The 14989-nt window shown below is 39.5% G+C and overlaps 1 pseudogene; it reads left to right on the top strand.

The window, feature by feature from the left end:
- Window positions 1-8840: 8840 nt before the first annotated feature.
- On the top strand, window positions 8841-10105 carry LOC138148146 (aspartate aminotransferase, mitochondrial-like; annotated as a pseudogene).
- The last annotated feature ends 4884 nt before the right edge of the window (window positions 10106-14989 follow it).

Below are 14989 nucleotides of genomic sequence, written 5' to 3'. Positions count from 1 at the left end.
AAGAAAGAAAGAAAGAAAGAAAGAAAGAAAGAAAGAAAGAAAGAAAGAAAGAAAGAAAGAAAGAAAGAAAGAAAGAAAGAAGAGAGAAAGAAAGAAAAAGGAAGGAAGGAAGGAAGAGAAAGAAAGAAAGAAAAAGGAAGGAAGGAAGGAAGGAAGGAAGGAAGGAAGGAAGGAAGGAAGGAAGAAAGAGAAAGAAAGAAAGAAAAAGGAAGGAAGGAAGGAAGAAAGAAAGAAAGAAAGAGAGAGAGAAAGAAGAGAGAAAGAAAGAAAAAGGAAGGAAGGAAGAAAGAGAAAGAAAGAAAGAAAAAGGAAGGAAGGAAGGAAGGAAGGAAGGAAGGAAGGAAGGAAGGAAGGAAGGAAGGAAGGAAGGTGAAAAAAAAAACAAACCCTATCTTTGTGGCATGGAAAGGAATAGCAGGCAACCATCTCTTAGAGTTCCTTAGGAACCTCACAGTTACAGTCATCCTCCTTATAGGACAACTGAGACTACTCTCAAAAGTCCTAAATATTAGATAGAAAAAGTTCAGTAACAAAGGGAACTGGGAAGAGTTCTATGGCCAAAGTGCTATAGTGTTGCACTCCTAAAGCTGCATTCCTACACACATCCCCTACCACAAACATTAAAAAGCAACACACATTAATTAAGCATTTCCTATGTACCAAGTACTGTATTAGTTGCTAGGGATATAAAATCAAAACTAGTCTCCAGTATTAGAAGTATTACATTTTATGAGGAAGAAATAATATGTATGCATTTCAGTATTAGCACCTCCTTCTGAGTCTATAGCCATGACCGGTTCAGTCCCCTAAGGGAGAGAATGACTCAAGTTGAAGGCCTTTGGATCTGCACTCATAAAATTATGAATCAAGGGCAACCACCACCTAATTTCCTTTAACAGTCAACCAGTTAACACAATTAGTCCAAATCAAAGGCATGCAGCTTTATGACACAGCATAATTAGAAGTAGTAAAACCTTTTTTCTTCCATAATCTGAGACACATTTACAAATGAACATTTTGTCATCGGGAAGAGTGGACACACAGTGTAGTAGAAAGGCTCACCGTCAGGTAACAAAAAACAATGGGGAAAATTCACACTTCTGGCACCAGTATAATTTCTCTTCTCATAGAAGAAGATTTCATTTCTCGATGCTCTCCTTCAATTTAGCTGGATATCTTTCTATGTTGGGCTCACTGGGCCTACTTCTTTCTACAACTCAAGTAACTTTGCAGCTATACCATCTTTTGTGCTGCCAGAGTTGCTTTCTACTGAGGTTTGATGTGTGTCATGCAACTTTTGGCAGTCCATTGAAGCCTATGGACCCCCTTTTAACATAGTATTTGAAATGGTTATATAACTTACTTTCAAAGTCCATTTGCATGGCACACTTCTTACAGGTGGAGATTAAGTATTCTATGCTCTGTGCCTATATGAAGAGGGAACTGGCAAGAACTTGAGAGAGAAAATAATGTTCTGGTCTTCTGGTTTCCAGCTTTTTTATTTTTATTTTTATTTTTTTATTAAGCAATCGGGGTTAAGTAACTTGCTCAAGGTTACGCGGCCAGGTGTTTCTGGGTGGGTGCTAAGTGTCTGAGCCCGGGATTCGATCTCCAGGTCGTCCCAACACTGGAGCCGGTGCTCCTACTCGCTGAGCCGCGGCCGCCTGGCCACCCTGGTTTCCAGCTTTAAGAAAGAAGGACCCTGAGAAGAAGTGCACATGCTCTTTTTTAATCTGAAGATCTTGAAAGACAATAAAGAATGACAACAGCACCAAAAAAAAAAAGATTTCAATATTTCTGTCTTCATCTATTACCATCAATTAAGAAGCGATTTTATCTATTCTTTGATCTCCTTCTTTCTCTAAAGTAGCTTAACCACCAACCCCACAATTTTCTTAATTATTAGCATTGATGAAAAAAATCAGTTCTTTCTGTGATTTAACCTGCTAATTTTATTATTCTATATCTCTGCATAACTCCAACATCCTGAAAACCATCCACATTTACCTTAACTTCACCTCATCCTTCTGGAAATCCCCTTTGTCAAAATTTCCATCAAAACTGCTTAGTGCCTAGGCACTCATAGTCTTCTACTGCCCTCTCAAATTAAAATTTAATACAGACATGTTTTTTCCACAAACACTTCCAGATCTTTACCTGGAGTTTATTTCAAAAATCCATAATCATTGCTGTGGGGGATGGGCGGGTGGTGGTGTTGTCATCTGCAATTGTAAAATGTATTCCCTCCATTTGTTCTTAGTCTGCCAGCTAATGTCTAATAGCAACCTAAACACTCTATCAGGGAATAACTTCACTTTATGCTATTAGAAATAAGTGGGGTAAAATAAAAGAAAAAAAAGAAATAAGAGGGATGGTTTTTGGGAAAAAAAAAAACAACTTGGGAAGACATAAACTCATGCAAAATGAGATGAGCAGTACCAGAACACTGTAGTGAGTAAAACAATATTGTAAAGATGATCATCTATGAAAGCCTTAGCTACTCTGATCAAGACACTGATCCAAGATTTGTAAAAAGATCCAATAATGAAAAAAAATATATTCTCTACCTCAAGGGAAAGAATTGGTGAACTTTGAAACCAGATGAAGGCATCCTTTTTTTTAAGCTAATGTTTTCCTGTTATTTGTGGTGCGTTTGTGTGTGTGCATGTGTGTGTGTGTGTGTGTGTGTGTTTGCAACATGGTGAAAATTGAAGAAAAAAATAAAACAATATATCAATAAGTTTGAATGTTGGAAAAATAGAATGTCTTCCCACTACCCATAACACATACAAGTTCACAGCATAAATTTAAACAATTTTTTTAGACAAGAGCTATAGTTTTAATTACTGTCAATGGTGCAGGCCAGAAAGTCTAACTGAGGTACCAAAACAGCAAGGCACCTTGAGTGAGATTATATGTGCAAGCCTGGTCAAACCAGCTCTACCACTAATACCCCTCCTGTTGTGGCCCAAGATCCCTAAAAATAGTAATCACTCTCAATAATAATAACTCTACTTCTAACTTGGCTCTTTCAGAAATCATTGAGATGAGCAATCCTTTTTGAGAAGTGATCAGCTATCCATCTCACCACCAATATCAACCTTTGACCAACTACTACCATTGAATGTGTAGATAAGTCCAAGACAGAGAGGAATATCAATACTTTACACCCAGACCACTAGCCTTGCTGTCAGTCTTTCAAAAGGATCAATATCTGAAATTGTTATTTTATTACTATAAATGACATTAGTAAATATATGTTACCATATACTTTGTCTTTATTATCCTAAGGACCATAGAAGCTGAAACAAATAATATGCATATTCCCCATATTAGAACTTCAATTCCTTGAAACAAGGGATATCTTGCACTTCTTTGAAAATAAGAAAACTTAGTACAGTGCTTTGTGCATAGTTAATGCCATCCATCCATCCATCCATCCATCCATCCATCCATCCATCTATCCATCCATATATAGAACTCTATCAACCTATATAGATTTCTAGATCAGCACCCATTCTGTAACAAATTTAACTTAATCCTTTCTTATTCCTGGCCTCTCACCTTTTGACAAGGGCTCTCTAATATAGCTCTGTCTCTGCATGTATATATGTATATGTATACATGTGTGCATATACATGTGTATCTGTACATATCTGTGTGTATATTCTGTTTAATTTAATCTCATTTTGTACCACTGCAAATATTTTTCCATATATTAATATGTACCCTTTGTTAAGACATCATTTTTTTCATTCTTAGTATCATTATAAAACAAGAAATTGAAATGTTAAACCTCTCCATTGACCACTTTCTTTTTTTTTTTCCTTTTTGGAGGGGGGAAGGTAGGGTAATTGGGGTTCAGTGACTTGCCCAACGTCACACTGCTAGTAAGGGTTAAGTGTCAGGTCCTCCTGACTCCAGGGCTGGTGCCTAGCCACCCCCACTGACTTTCAATGTTAACTTTCAGACTTTTCAGTCTGCAAGATTTCTACCACCTTACGTCTCACCTGTTGCCAATTGTAGGATACTGGGTACTGCTGCTTTCTGTCAAAACCTTCCATTTGTCTGGCTATAAAGATTAAAAACAACAATTACTACTACTACTACTGTTATTACTACTGCTACTACTACTACTACTACAGTGATTTGTGGTGTTCATCCAGGAGGTGATGACTGTACCCTGCTGGGATATTTATTCATGTAGGTTCAACTACAAAGCCAGTGGAGTACCCAAAATGCCAGTGATAGTCAAATTAAGGGATAATCTAACCTCTTGTTTTTGACTAGTTTTGACCATAGGTATAACTATTGCCCAAGAAAGTCCTCTTATTCCTCTTTCCATTCTGTAAATCAAAAGCAAAGGAACCCTTCCTGAATTTTTTGCTTCAGTTTTGTGCTTAAACTTCTAACACAATCTGTAGTTCCTATTTGCAGGTCTATGACTTTTCCTGTGCTATTTTTTTTACCTCAGGGACAGCAATAAGAACATTACTCAGATTTAGCCCTTTTTCTTCTGACTCCCTCTTAGTAACAATGATCTCTTTGTTGTTGTCATTTCCGTGCAATTTGGTGGCAATCTACTGCATTAAACTGAGTTTTGCTGAGTTCAAATATTATCTCCTCTGCCCACTTTCTTTATGGCCTGAGCCAGCTGAGCTCATCCTACAGCAGCTGATTCAGGTGTCTTGTTGTCATTCTCCCTTCTCCCACAAGCAACACTGTGAGCTCAGAGTTCTAAAGAGGCTGACTTGGAAGCCAGCCAGCATATTGACAGCTCTGAGACCTCATTATCTGATATTTTGTCTGGTCATTTGATGTTAAGCAGAGCATGCAAGTGTTACTGACAAAACTTGTTTGGGAGGTTAATGTAATACCTTGCATCCATATGGTATATTGAACAGAGCCACAGGGTTTTGTGAAACAAAAATTGGAAGGGCTCAGGAAGCAATCCATTTCAAGGAAACTTGCTCAAACTGCAAACCGATTTTATCTCAAACAGGTAACCTCCTGGCTTGATCAACAGATGACAGCTCTATGTGAAAGGGGTACTTGGAGGGTTTCAATGACAAACTTTTCTTACTTTCTGTCTGGAAACCACAGTATAGAGAAACTTAAAATCTATTTTGGTGATAGTCAAATAATTTGAAAGATTACAATTGGTAGAAAAGGATGAAGCCCCTCCAGAAACAGATGCGAAGGGAAATAAAAGTTGTTAGCCTGGTTAGTGAGTATTCCTGTAATTATATGTAAATAATATTCACACTAGCAGGTGGCTTCAAAAAGTAATTGACTAAGCTACTGCAGCTGCTAGGAGAACGGAAGAAAACTTTATTGATAGGTGAAAAAATCATCAAAATGACTTCAGATGCTTTCTACCAACTCCTTCAGTGGGTTTTGGAGCAGTTTGAACTTTAAGGGTAGAGAGCAGTCACATTTTTTGCTCTTGCATCTGAAAAGGAAAAAGGGAAAATGATTGATTCCAGAGCTCATTAACAGAAAAAAAGGTAAAAGTCTTACTTTGCTGCAATAAGACAACCAGTCAGATAAAAGCCTGCCTGCAGGGGCTTTTTGACTCAGCAAAGTGACTTTAGTCTGCAACGAAATAGCCAGAATGAGAAGAGAATAGTGAATCAAGGTGACTGAATTTCATACCATTTCTGTTCCGTACCTCTGAAGACCTGAGCCCAAAGTAAGCTCATGCCAGGAAGACTTTTGATTTACAAACATGGCTCATATTTAATTTGCAACTCCAAATTTAGAACAAACTGCTTCAATGTAAAATCGGGGAGGAAGGTGCAGGGGACCAAACTTAGAACTCATTTAGTTTAGAGTGACACAAGTAGTATATCTTTTTTTTTCAATGAATGAAGAAATTGAGGCTTAGGCAAATGAAAAGATTTGTCTAGTCAAACCTAGTTAGAAAATTTGGTGAAGACTGAATTTACCAAGAAAGGCCAAATTTGTTCACTTTTCATATTTCTTAAGGTCTTACTTTCAGTGGTATTTCAAGTTTAATATCAGTTGACCACTCTCAGGCTAATTTTTTTCTAGGCAACTAGGTGGCACTGTGGATAGATTACTGGGCCCAGAGTCATGAATACCTGAGTTCACATCTCGTCTCATATATGAACTGTGTGAACTTGGGCAAGTCAGTTAACAATTGTTTGTTGCAGTTTCCTAATCTGTAAAATGGGGATAATAATAATACCTACCTCCCAGAGTTACTCTGAGGATCAAATGACAAACTTTATACCATTTCATAGTGCCTGGCACATAGTGATATATAAATGTTAGCTGTTATTATTAGCTATGATTCCATTTGAGTTCAAACTATCCCCAAAACAATGACCAATTAGAAAACCTTATAGGGTTATGAAAGGAGTGGGAATTGAGTAAGGACAGCATCTTTGCAAATTCCATCCATTTCATTGATAATAGATACTTATCCATCAATTAATAAACATTTAGTAAATGCCCACTATATACAAGATACTGTGCTAAGCCATGGAAATATAAACAGAAGCTGAAGAAAATCCTTATCCTCATGTAGCTCACATTCTCCTGGGAGGAAGAAGATGCAAACAAATGCATACAGACAAGCTATATACCAAAGAAATAAGAAGTGATAAAAGAAGGAAGACTGTAGCCCTAGGAGAAGTTGGAAAAGGTTTCTTATAAAAGATAGAATTATAGTTGGAACTTAAAGAAAGCCTGGAAAGTCAGTAGGCAGGTTTGAGAAGAAAAACATTCCAGGCATGGGGGACAGCCAAAGAAAATGACTGGAACTGAGATAAGTGTATTGGTTGTGGAACAGCAAGGAGGCCGATAGCACTGGATCAAAGAATACTTGGTAGGGAGTAAGGTGAAAGAAGATTGGAAAGGTAAAGGGGGTGGGTGGATTGTGAAGGGCTTTGATTACCAAGCAGAGGGTTTTGAGTTTGATGCTCGAGGCAATAGGGAGCCACTGAAGTTTATTGAGTAGGGCATGTGACCTCATCAGATCTGATCTTAAGGAATATTACTTTGGTGGCTTAAGGGAGCATGCCTTAGAGCGGAAATAAATTTGAGGCAGGCAGATCCTCAATAGGTTGTCATGGTAGTTGAGGCATGAGGTGATAATGGCCAGTAGTTTTGTGGTGGCAGTATCAGAGGAGAGAAAGGGGTATGTTGGAGAGATGCTGAAAAGGTGAAATTAGCAAACCTTGCCAGTAGATTGGATATGGGTGTGTGTGTGGGGAGGAAGCCAAGGAGTGAGAGATAATTAGGAATTCAGGAAAACTCCAAAGTTGGTATTCTGAGGGACTGGAAGGATGTTGTTGTCCTGTATGGTAATAGGAAAGGGAGACTATAAGAAAGTCTGGAGAAAAGATAATGAGTTCTCTTTGGAACATATTCAGTTTATCTACTGGATATTCAATTTGAGATATCTGAAGGGCGCTTGGAGTTGAGACAATGGAAGTGAGCAGAAATATTGGGGCAGGATAGTTAGATGTGAGAATCGTTAGCACTGAGATAGCAATGAGATCACCAAATGAAATAAGAGAGAGAGACAGAGACAGAGACAGAGAGACAGAGAGAGAGAGACAGAGGGAACTCAGGACAGAACCCCGAGGGGCATTTTCACTTAAATAGTGTGATCTGGAGAGGGATCTATCAAAAGAGACAGAGAAAAAGTACTTAGATATGTAGGAGGAGAACCCAGAAGACAGTAGTATCCCAAAATCCAAGAGAGAAGAGAATGTCAAGGAGGAAAGAGTGATCAACAGTGTCAAAATCTGCAGAGTTTTGTCCAGGTCAAAAAACAGCAAAAAAGAATCTGAGCATAGAAAGCTATTACAGTGACAGGGAAGACCAAGGCACAAACTCAGAAGAGGACAATGATGTCAAAACATCTGTGGCAACCCCCCTGCCCCACCCCAAATAAAAACAAAACAGGAAGTGATCTCAAAACCAGAGAGAACTCATGGAAGAGCTCAAAAGGGAGTTTAAAAATGAGAAGAGTGGTAGAATAAAAATTGGGGAAAGAAATGAGTGTGATGCAAGAGAATTATGAAAAAAAAGAATCAAAAGCTTGGAAAAAGACAATTGCTTAAAAAGTAAAATTGGCCAAATGGAAAAGTAAGTACAAAAGCTAATTGAGGAAAACAACATCTTAAAAGTTAGAATTGAACAAGTAGAAGGTAATGACTCTATCAGACATCAAGAATCAATCAAATAGGGGTGGCTAGGTGGCACAGTGAATAGAGCACCAGCCCTGGATTCAGGAGGACCTGAGTTCAAATCTGGAACAGACACTTAACACAAAAAACTAGCCGTGTGACCTTGGGCAAGTCACTTAACCCTAACTGCCCTCCAAAAACCAAAAACCAAAAAAAAGAATCAATCAAACAAATTCAAAGAATTTTAAAAATGATGAAAACATAAAATACCTTGTGGGAAAAACAACTGACCTGAAAAATAGATCCAGGAGAGACAGTGTCAGAATCATTGGAACACCCAAAAGCCAAAGTCAAAAAGAACATATTTCAAGAAATTATTACAGAAAACTTCCTTGATATCCTAGACCCAGAGGGCAAAATAGGTATTGAAAGAATGCACTGATCACCTCAGGAAAGAGATACTAAAATAAAAACTTCAAGGAACATTATTGTCAAATTATATAACTATCAGGTCAAGGGGAATAAAGGAATACTGCAAGTGGCCAGGAACAAACAGTTCAAATACTGGGGTGGCACAAACAGGATTACGCAAAATTTAGCAGCTGCAGAGGTTCTGTGTGCCCGTATCCGCCAGCCCTCTCGCCCACAGTCGCTTATCTCTCCATCTCTCTGCTTACCATGGTGCTGCTGCACTCCTGCCGCCTGCTTTCTGGAGCCTCCTCCTTGTACCCAGGCCTTGGCACGGCCGCCACCGCCAGAGCAAGCTCTTGATGGACCCATGTAGAGATGAGCCCCCCAGACCCTATCTTGGGGGTTACAGAAGCATTTAAGAGGAACACCAACAGCAGGGACCTACCAAGATAACAAGGGGAAGCTTATGTTCTTCCAAGTGTCCGTAAGGCAGAGCTCAGATTGCAGGGAAGAACATGGACAAAGAGTACCTGCCCATCGCGGGGCTGGCTGGATTCTGCCAGGCCTCAGCAGGGCTGGCCCTAGGTGAAAATAACGAAGTTCTGAAACGCAAACGATATGTCACCGTACAGACCATCTCTGGACCTGGCGCATTGAGAGTGGGAGCCAGTTTTCTGCAACAGTTCTTCAAATTCAGCCGAGATGTCTATCTTCCAAACCCATCCTGGGTAAATCACACCCCCATCTTCAGGGATGCTGGCATGCAGCTGAATGGCTATTGCTACTACGACCCCAAGATTTGTGGCTTTGACTTCACTGGAGACTTGGAAGACATTTCAAAAATCCCAGAGCAAAGTGTTATCCTTCTACATGCCTGTGCTCACAACCCCACTGGAGTTGATCCTCATCCTGAACAGTGGAAAGAAATTGCATCCTTGGTAAAGCAAAGGAAACTCTTTGCCTTTTTTGACATGGCATATCAGGACTTTGACAGTAGAGATGGCAACAAGAATGCCTGGGCTGTTCTCCACTTCATTGATCAGGGCATTAACGTCTCTCTGTCAGTCATATGCCAAGAACATGGGCTTGTATGGTGAACATGTGGGAGCCTTTACCATGATTTGTAAAGATGCTGATGAAGCCAAAAGGGTAGAATCCCATTTGAAAATCCTGAGTTGTACCATGTATTCCAACCCCCCTCTCAATTGGGCCAGGATTGCTGACACAATCCTGAATAATTCTGATCTGAGGAACCAGTGGTTGCAAGAGGTCAAAGGCATGGCAGATCGCATCATTAGCATGCGGACCCAACTGGTTTCCAACCTCAAAAAAGAGGGCTCCTCCCACAATTGGCAGCACATCACTGACCACATTGGCATGTTTTGTTTCACAGTCCTGAAACCTGAGCAGGTGGAACGGCTGACCAAGGAGTTCTCCATCTATATGACAAAAGGTGGCTGCATTTCCGTAGCAGGGGTCATGTTGGGCAACTTAGGATACCTTGCCATGCCATTCACCAAGTCAGCAAATAACTCCCTTGTGAGGTGGAGCAGAGATGACCTTCCCACCATCAGACTCTGCTATTTGAGATTCAGAGAGATGATTGAGTTGGTGAAGATAGGAGTGGTGTGAGAATTCCTTTCAGCCACAAGTGCTTAATGCTCAGCCTTTGAAAGTATCTCAGAACAAGACCTGTGAGTAGGTTAAAGGCATCTGAAACTAGTGTTTGGAGCTTTGTGGGTCTAACCCAAACTCCCCATCCCATCCTCCACAACTTTTCCAAAGGATTTTATGTTTACAGAAACTCTACCAAAAAACCAGAATTCCTCTACCTTTCCTCTTCCCCCAATCTTAGATCTCCTGGCATTACAATGTTGTTCAAGAGCTTTAATCTAGGTAATAAAATATCACTTAGCCCACATAACCAAAATCTCTGTGGTGCTAAAAGCTTCCAAAGAAGATTCACCCAGTTCTGACTCCCACCTCTTCCTGGCCTCCCATGACTGATGGAGGCACCGTGGACCATTGAGGCCACTGTTGTGCAGCCTCTTGGCTTTAAGAAATAACAGGAAATGGGAGGTAGCTATCACCCTTCGGACAGCTAAGACTTTAACTTTCCCTTCAACCCCTATCCTTATTGCTGTCTTTTCCCTTTGACCCAAAGATCCAAATCTGCTCTAGTTTCTCACCCCTGCTTGATGTGACCTTCAAACCTTTCCTATCAGGATCCACATACTTGGAGTATTAAGTAAAATATAATTTAAGAAGTGAGCATTCCCTCCTCCCCTTTCTCAGCAACGGATGGAGGAGGAGCATGTGGTAAAATCAGCATCATTGTAAAGTTCTTAATTGTCACCTTTATGCCACCTCCCCAACAGACCTCAGCAACATGGTTGTGCAATAAATAGCCTGCTTACTACAATTCTGTATGGGCTGGTCAGTCCTGGGAAATGAGTATTTTGAGCTGTGGTTGTAAGCTTTTCTGTGTTGTAGCTGAGTTCAGACTTCAGCCTGGAAAAGACCACCCTCCATTGTAATCATGTAGGCCTTTATGCAGCCTGCTTTCTCTGTTACAATAAAATTATTGTAGATCGGAAAAAAAAATTAGCAGCTGCAGCCTTAAAGGATCAGAGGACATGAAACATGACACTCTGAAAGGAAAAGGAGCTAGGATCTCAACCAAAAATCACTTAGCTGGAAAAATTAAGCATAATATTCCAAGGGAAGTAGACATTCACTGAAATAGAAGGATTTCAACCTTTAATAAAGAGAAGATCAAAACTGAACAAAAGATTTGATTTCCAAAATCAAGACCCAAGAGAAACCTAAAAAGGTAAAAAGAAAACATAAAGAATTCAATGGAGCTGAAGGGCATAGCTTGAACCTTACTGTCATCCGTGTTGTCTCAAAGAGGGAATGAGATACACAATTAGCTGAATATAGAAATCTATATTATCTGACAGAGAAGTAGGAAGGGTGGAGATTAATTAAAGGTGGGTGCATGAATGTCAAGGAAGGAAAGGGTAAAGGGAGGGAGAGAGGATAAAGAAGAGAAAAAAATAGGATATAGGGAAATATACAGTTAGTAATCATGACTGTGAATGGGATGAAATCACCTATAAAATGGAAGTGGATAGCAGAATGGTTCAAAAATTGGAATCCTAAAATATGTTGTTTAAAAAAACTGAAGTAAAAAACAAAACAAACAAAAACACAGAGGGGTAGCAACATTGATCTCAGAGAAAGAAAAAGAAAAAGACACCCAATTAAAGAGATAAGGAAGGAAACTACATCTTGATAAAAGGTACCATAGATAATTGATATTAGTACTAAACATATATACACCAAGTTATATAGCATCCAAATACATTTTTAACAAATTGTTTATTTTTAGTTTTCAACATTCATTTCCACAAGATTTTGAGTTACAAATTTTCTCCCCATCTTTCACCTACTCCCCACCCCAAATAAGCAATCCTACTGAATACCCCTTCTCACAATCTGTTCTCTCTTATATCCTCCCCCATTTCCCACCCCTACTTTCTAGTAGGGCAAGATGGATTTCTATACCCCAGTGCCTGTTCATCTATTTTATAAATTATATTTTATGTTTATTTATAGTTTAAATCAATTCATTTCCACAAGATTTTGAGTTACAAATTTTCTCCCCATTTTTCCTCTACCCACCACCCCAAAACAGTGATCCCACCGAATATCCCCTTTCCCCAATCTGCTCTCTCCCATATCTTCCCCCAAACCCCCTCTGACTTTCTGGTATGGCATGGTGGACCTCTATGCCCCAGTGCCTGGATATCTTATTTCCCAGTTACATGTAGAATAATAATAATAATAATATACATATATATATATATATATATATATATATGATTTAAACCTTTGAATTCCAAATTCTTTCCCTTCCTCCCTCATCACCAAGCCTTACAGGGAAAATAAGCAATTCAATATAGATTGTACATGTATAACTATGCAAAACCTTTCCATAGTGATATGAAAGGCTGACTATATTTCTCTCTATCCTATTCCACCTGTGACTTGTTCTATTCTCTACTTTGATCCTGTCCCTTTTCAAAAGTCTGTGCTTACACCTGCCCTCCCCCGCTAGCCGGCCTTCACTTCCATTATTGTCCCTCTCATCCCCTTCCCCCCTACTCTCCTGGAGGAAGAGATACCCTATTTAGTGTGTATGTCATTCTTCCCTAAGCCAAATTCAATGAGAATACCATTGACTCATTCTCTTTTGCCTTCCTATTCTTCCCTTCCATTGTAAGAGTTTTTCCTTGCCTCTTCTATACGAGATAATTAACCCATTCTGTCTCTCCACATATCCTCTAATTATATTCCTCTCTCACCTATCAATTTCACATTTTAAGGATCATCCCTTCCTACTAAATTCTCCCTGTGCCCTCTGTCTATGTATACCTGTACACATATATACACTCACATAAATATTGATACACCCATATACCCTCCTATATAGACATATATGTGTGTATGTATGTATACATATATGTATATATACACACACACACACACACACACACATTTGTATTCCCTTAAACTATTCTCATACTGAGAAAAGTTTCATAACTTACAATTATCATTTTTCTGTATAGGAATGTAAATAGTTCAACTTCGATGAGTTCCTTATGATTTCTTTTCCCCTTTTACCTTCTCATGGTGCTCTTGCTTCTTGTATCTGAATGTCAAATTTTCTCTTCAACTCTGTTTTTTTCATCATGAATGCCTGAAAGTCCTCTATTCCACTGAATGATCATATTTTCCCCTCAAGCATGATACTCAGTTTTGTTGGGTAAGTGATTTGTGATTTTAATCCCAGCTCCTTTGACCTCTGGAACATCATATTCTAAGGCCTTCAAACCATCAGTGTAGAGACTACCAGATCCTGTTTTATCCGATTGTGTTTCCACAATATTAAAATTATTTCATCCTGGCTGCTTGTAATATTTTGTTCTTCATCTGGGAACTCTGGAATCTGGCTATAATATTCCTAGGAGTTTGCTTTTTGGGATTTTTTTCAGGAGGTGATTGGTGGATTCTTTCAACCTCTATTTTGCCCTCTGGTTCTAAAGCATCAGAGCAATTTTCCTTGAGAATTTCTTGAAGGATGATTTCTAGGTTCCTTTTTTTAATCATGGCTTTCAGGTAGTCCAATAATTTTTAAATGATCTCTTCTGGATCTATTTTCTAGGTCGGTGATTTTTCCAGTGAGATATTTCATATTGCCTTCTATTTTTTCATTTGTTTGGATCTGTTTTATAGTATCTTGATTTCTCATAAAATCATTAGCTTCCATTAGCTCACATCTAATTCTGAAGGAATGATTTTCTTCAGTGAGCTTCTGAGATTCCTTTTCCATCTGGAAAATTCAGCTTTTTAAGGCATTCTTCTCTTCATTGGCTTATTGAGCCTCTTTTGCCATTTGAGTTGGACTATTTTGAAAGGTGTTATTTTCTGTAGTCAGGTTGTTGTCTCTCATTTCATAATTTTCTTGCATTGTTCTCATTTCTCTTCCCAATTTTTCCTCCACTTCTCTTATTTGATTTTCAAAATCCTTCTTAAGCTCCTTTATGGCCTGTAACCAGCTCATATTTTTGTTGGAAACTTTTGGGACAGGATTTATAACTTCATTGTCTTCCTCCTGTTCCATGATTTGATCCTTTTTGTCTCCAAAGTAGGAATGTAAAGTTGGATTACTCTGCTTGCTTTGCTTCCTTTGCTTGCTCATATTACCACTAATTTCTTGACTTTTGAGCTTTTTGCCACAGTCGAACTCTGCTACCAGAGAGGGGAGATTTGTCCCAATTGCTGGGTTTTTTTCAGCTGCTAGAGCTTTTATTTGGCTGCCCTCTCTGAAGCCTCCACACACTCTGGCAAACTGGTCATGCACTCCAGGACCTCCACCCTAGACAGTGATCTAGATCCAAGCAGGTTAAGCAAGAGTGATTACACCTCAGACTTGTCACTTGATCCCCCTACAATCTGCTGGCCAGGAGCTCTGAAACATCCATGAGGTGGCAGCTGCATGGCCGCAGCACCTCAGGTACTTCCTGCCCCAGGGGAAAGAGGCCTGACCACACTCCCAAACTCCCTGTTCCTGCAAAGTCTACACTGACCTCTCACTTTGACCTTAGCATCTATAGGTTGATAATTCTGGAAACTGCCACAGCTTCAGGTGATCTGAAGTCCCTCCAGCAGGTGGCTGGCTATGGCCATACTGAAGCTAAACCCTCCAGCTCAAACAAGGGCTGAGTTTGGCTCCCAGTATGCTGCGCTGTCCCTTTCCTGCCAGCCTGCCAGACTGTCTTCAGCAGGAGGTTAGCTTCCCTTTGTAATTGTGTGAGTTCTGTAGCTCCAAAGTCTGTTTCGAGTAATTT

Source organism: Petaurus breviceps, unplaced genomic scaffold, assembly GCF_028583685.1.
Source record: "Petaurus breviceps papuanus isolate PSGF00001 unplaced genomic scaffold, PetGlider_PUasm1.0 90822, whole genome shotgun sequence".
NCBI lineage: Eukaryota > Metazoa > Chordata > Mammalia > Diprotodontia > Petauridae > Petaurus > Petaurus breviceps.
The sequence above is the reverse complement of the archived record's forward strand: the minus strand, read 5'-3'. Positions and strand labels throughout refer to the sequence as shown.